The sequence below is a fragment of the Anastrepha ludens genome, chromosome 3 (genome assembly GCF_028408465.1).
Source record: "Anastrepha ludens isolate Willacy chromosome 3, idAnaLude1.1, whole genome shotgun sequence".
Lineage (NCBI taxonomy): Eukaryota > Metazoa > Arthropoda > Insecta > Diptera > Tephritidae > Anastrepha > Anastrepha ludens.
The window spans coordinates 71,679,701-71,685,700 of NC_071499.1; positions in this window are offsets into that span (position 1 = coordinate 71,679,701).

The following is a 6,000-nucleotide window of genomic DNA, read 5'->3' on the forward strand; positions in this document are numbered from 1 at the left end:
TCAGCTGCTGCAACGGATTGAAAATGAAAGTTTTTTGAACCGTATCGTTGCTGGTGATGAAAAATGGGTTCTTTACAATAATCGTGTTCGCAAACGCCAATGGTTAGATTAAGATGAACCACCAGAACCGACCCCTTGAGATGGCCTTCACCATAAGAAGATTCTCCTGTCTATTTGGTGGGATATGGGCGGTATTGTTTATTATGAACTTCTGGAAGCAAACCAGGCTATAACTGCTGATTATTATTCCCATCAGCTATCAAACCTGAATGAGGCACTTAAAAAAAATCGACCGTCTTTAGTGAATAGAGGCGAAGTTTTGTTTCACCACGACAACGCAAGGTAAGCTGAACGTGCTCGGATGGGAGCTAATGCCGCATCCACCATACTCTCCGGATATTACACCTTGTGATTATCACCTTAACCGTGGACTTCAATCTCATATGAGTAACAAGAACTACTCCTCAAAAGAAGCTGTAAAAAGAGATATCGAAGCGTATTTTGGCTCCAAGGACAACAAATTTTTTGAGCAGGGAACTAAAAATTTACCTAAACGTTGGGAAGGCATTGTAAATAATGAAGGAAAACGAACTTATGGTCCAACAATTTTCATGGTATACGTAGAGTAGGTAAGTAGGCAAAATGGTGGAAGTACCAGTTTGGAACTCCCAGGAACGCTGTTTTAAGAGACCATTATTAGACCTCCAACAGGCAGATATCTACAACCAACCAGAGCTGTTGATATAGTGTAGAAGATTGAACGGATTTAGGTTGGTACTCTGCCCCAAGCTGTCGAAGAAAGGAGACCTAGTGGGCTTAATCGTCTAGCTGCCCGAACATTTAGAGAGAAAGTGCTCAACTGCCTTCTTCTCTAAAAGCTCCCCGTAATGTCTGCAATGAAGATTATATGGTAAACCTAGCATTTCCGCGTGTGTGCCGATCATCCAATGACCGGTAAGCACAGCTCGAATGAATGGAACTCCGTCTCTTCTGCGCTTTCCTGGGAAATAAGTTGTGCGATTCTCTTTTAACAACAGTCAGGGGAGGCCGATGACCGGCTAGGAGGTCTCTGAGAACAATTAATTGGACCTCTTCCTGACAAGCTCATCAGCACTTTCATTTCCCTCTATGTTCCTATGTCCTGGGATCCAGATCAGAGAAATGCTACATGCACTCTTGCGAGATTTTATATCCTCCTTACAGGAGTTGACCAGTTTGGATTTACACCATGGGGTCCCCTTGATCGCGGCTTGTCTTTCGGAGAGAACGTTAATATCTCCCTCGCTCTCGCGTTCCCTAAGCATTCTAATGCCTGCAACTTCTGCCTGAAAAACACATGCAGTATTCGGTAATTCTAGGGAAATAAATAAATTGACTGATTTAGAGAAAACCCCTGCTCCATGTTGGAGCCGGCAGTGAAGACAGAGGTACCAGCGTCGAGTAAAAATATTCAATTTGGGCTATGGAATTTTTGTAATATATTTAATGTTGCTTCATCCAAAATTTTTTGTTTTTAATACTTCTTTACCACTAGATATACCCTCTTAATTTACTAAAACAATCAAAAATTTTACATAATTTAAGAACTCTTTCGTAAATTTACTTTAAACCTGAATAAATGTGTTTTCTTAAATAAGTAACTGAACGTGTTTTTATTTAAAATGTATGCAAATTTGTGTTAAAGAAAGTTAATAATAAAACCGAAAATATTTTAAATGTAATTAATTTAAATTTGGATCATAAAGCAACCCACGCAATGCATAACGGAAGAAAAATAGCGCGAGGGAAGGCGGGTTAAGTACAAACATCCGTGGAAGGCTATTGGGATACTCTGAGGCTCTACATCAGTTACTTACTATTCACATGCAGTCCGTGGAAATTTGTATGGACTTTACTCTTCTCTCTGTTGGTTTTTTTTTTTTTTTTGTATTGCACTGCAGAAATCCCCCCAGTTGAGGCTGGGCGCCCCTTCCCTCCATACCGGAATGAACTGTTTAGTTGACGTTGATCTTGTAGCCTCACTGACTTCTAGGTGCTTTAGTGCATGTGGTCTATCGCTACAAATACTTTGAAGTCAGCGTGAAGTCGACTAAGTTTTCTGCTCTTATCGGATCTTCTGATAATGCGGCTAAATCGCGTCTACTGGCCGCAAATTTAGCATCATCAACTAGCGTCTTCTGTACATAATGGGACGGGCGCTATGTAGGCTAGAGAAAACTGATAAGCTTGTAGCAAGACAACAAAAAACAAAAATAGAAATAAATAAAACAAAAACAACTTCAAGACTTCATTCAAATAGAAAATTCCAGGTACTCAAGACAATATATTTATTTTGGGCGATAGTATTTTTCAGAATAATTTGGAATTTAATTAATTATTTTTTTGCAATTTGATAGCTTTTAATAAATTATTATAGTGTTTATGTCATAATAAAGAATATAAAAAATCCAATCTAGACATTCCATGTATAAATCTAAGTTTCAAAGCTTATTCGGAAATAAGAAACATTTCACAAACTTTGTATCCCAATTAAACGGGTTTTAATTAGAATTTGTAAAAACAACTTTGGTTTTTAATAACTCATAGTTGAAGTTTCATTGTTCATTAAATTTTAGTACAATATATTTTAAGCAGAGTTGGTTTTTCATAACTGTTTTTCGGGATGGTGGTGCGCATTTTCTCGATATAAGCAAAATATCGCTCATTGGCTTGAGAATTAGATTTATCTGCCTTTTCTTTAAAAATCCATAATTTTATAGAAAAATATAGGACAGTATAGGGGAAAAAGATCATCACAACTAATCGAAATGTTAATGTGCTATCTTTTTGTCGTGGGGTGTAAGTCCAAGCTTTAAATTTCGAAGAAAAATTCACACTCACTGGCTGTATAGGACCGTTATCGTTATTGGAATAAATAGAATAGAATAGAATAGAATGGAATAGAATAGAATAGAATAGAATAGAATAGAATAGAATAGAATAGAATAGAATAGAATGGAATAGAATAGAATAGAATGGAATAGAATAGAATAGAATAGAATAGAATAGAATAGAATAGAATAGAATAGAATAGAATAGAATAGAATAGAATAGAATAGAATAGAATAGAATAGAATAGAATAGAATAGAATAGAATAGAATAGAATAGAATAGAATAGAATAGAATAGAATAGAATAGAATAGAATAGAATAGAATAGAATAGAATAGAATAGAATAGAATAGAATAGAATAGAATAGAATAGAATAGAATAGAATAGAATAGAATAGAATAGAATAGAATAGAATAGAATAGAATAGAATAGAATAGAATAGAATAGAATAGAATAGAATAGAATAGAATAGAATAGAATAGAATAGAATAGAATAATCTGTGAATAATCTGTTGGATGGCTTTCGACAAGAACGTGATTAGAAACTAAAAGTTCAAGTATCAGCGGCGCTCTTAGAACCACATTCTCTGATGTTCTGAATATTCTTTTCCTCTTACCTCACATTGACTTGGTTGGTAAACTGACTGCAGGTAACACGCAAAAGGAAGTACCTCCTGTCATCACACAAAAAGTCAGCGCACTCGCAACTTAGAAAAAAAAAATCATAAATTAACACGATTTTTTAGCCATTTTAAACTTAAACCGTGTTATAACTAAATTCAGTGGGCTATAAAGCGGCATACCCCAAACTATTTTAAAGACTCTGATTAAAAAATGTGATTTTTTTTATTTGCACAAGGTGTGAAACTTGCACTTTTAACGGCTTTCGAGGAATATGAGCTATATTTTCATTGGAAAAAAAAAATTTAATTAAAGAAGAGCTAAAAAGATTGTCAAAACCTGTCAATAAGTCCTAGCGCTACAATTTTTTAACGCAGTTAAAAGAGAGAGCAGGTATAACTGTTCAGGACATATTAGATAATGCCAAAAAGTATGCATTCCACTGCAAAAAGTTGTCAGCTTACTGAAGGATTTCAAGACCAATAAAAAATAATAATTTAAAAATTAGGTAAACTCCCAATAGTACAGGGCGGGCCAAATAAGACCTACTAATGACCAAAGACTACTGCCTAGTAGTATGCGCACTTGTTCCATCTTGTTGAAACTACAAATTAGGATACTACTCCGCCATTGGCCACAAAAAGTTTTCAATCAATGTTCCGTAAGAAGCTCGTGAAATCGATTCCGGCGTTTCATCCTCATTTTCGAAGAAATATGGACCGATAACTCTAGTGGCCATAACACCGCACCAAACAGTACATTTAGATGGGTGCAACTGATGTTGGTGTGTTACTCTTGGATTTTCAGAGCCCCACAATCTACAGTTTTGTTTGTTGACATAACCAGTTAAATGGAAATGCGCTTCATCCGACATCAAAGCAATATTTAAAAAATCAATTTGTGTGGCTAATTGTGTAAGAATAGAAAAACTCGATAATTTGAAAGCGTTGTGCTGTACTGTAGGGTTCCATAATAAATTTCCAACAATTCAATTATGACCTACAAAACGAGAAAAATAAATATGTCAAAAATAAAAAAGTTATTTATTTGTGCTTAACATTAGTAGGTCTTATTTAGCCCACCCTGTATACAAAACTGTAGAGTTATGAAAGTTTCATATGATTATTGTACCAGCTTTGCGAAATATTCACAAGTCAAGAGAAAAATACAAAATAAATCAGTAGACGATGGCAATGTTTTTGTTACGCGCGCAAAAGCAACCGCACACAGCGGCGATGAATCGGCATGCAAACGAACAGGCTTTGAATATTTGAATGGATTCAAATGTTTTGTGGTGGCGGTTTGCGGTTAGGCAATGCCAACAACAACAACAGCCACAATAATGTCGACAATAAAGGGGAGCCAGGCGAAAGGTGATGATGGCATAAACTTAGAGTGGGGGCGTGTCAAGCACACAAAGAGCAACCCAGCTAACCGAAAACAATAACAACAACAAACGATGAAGCAAACAGAAAGCGAATTGATGCGAATGCAAACGTAAACCAAAATAACCAGCAGTGATAAGAGTGAAGCCACACGCACACACACACACTTATATGTAGATATACGTACATCGAAAGCCCAAAATTGTAAGAAACAAACTGGGCAGAGAAATGCAAATAGAAGATGGCTGGCCAAGAAAGAGTGCAAAACGAAGCGACGCGATGCAACAGCCCGAAATGGATCAGGCGCTGGGCTCATGAATAAACAAAATGCCCCAAAAAGTTATTAGTTTCAGTGATTTCGGTCATCGCGGATGCGACTGTTGCCGCCAACAAAGCCGAAAAGGTGAAATGGTGTTGAGATGGCATAGTCGGTTAACAGAGATTGGCAAGAGCAAAGAAATTCACTCATACCTACTTTAATTTGCATGCTGTTTTTGTTACATACATACATACATACATACAAACAAGCAGCAAACCTTTGATAATAAATGATATATTCTATTCTATGCAAAACAAATACAAAAAAAATCCAAATTAAATGAAATATTTTCAGGGTTTCAGGAACGTCGAAGCGAAATTATTTTCAATTGTGTTTACATAGGCGCGCAATAAGACCGAACGAAGCAATTGCCACTCTTGAAATGAAAACGATATGGATAATTTTAGTTTATTTTTTATTTTTTAAATACTTTTCACTCTTTTAACATACTTCAAGTCGTATCTTTACGCAACCGCCATTTGTTACATTATCTATGCCGCACACACCTTTAACACAGCCAACCATTTATCAAAGGCATAACTTTTAACGGTCACTTACCTCTCTGCTATGCTACCCCTACGTTATGCTACATTATGGAATTTCTCAAAAATTGCAATTTTCACCAATGAATGATTTTGCATTGTTTTATTAGACCAAGCAAATTCGTGGCATTTCATTAAATTCAATGTTACGTATACGCCGCCGCCGCCACTGCCATCGCCGCCGCACCGTGCATCATCAAATAAATATTGTGGCGCGCAAGGCAGTCGAACGATTCGAGCAAACTTTTGGTTGCGCCAAAAA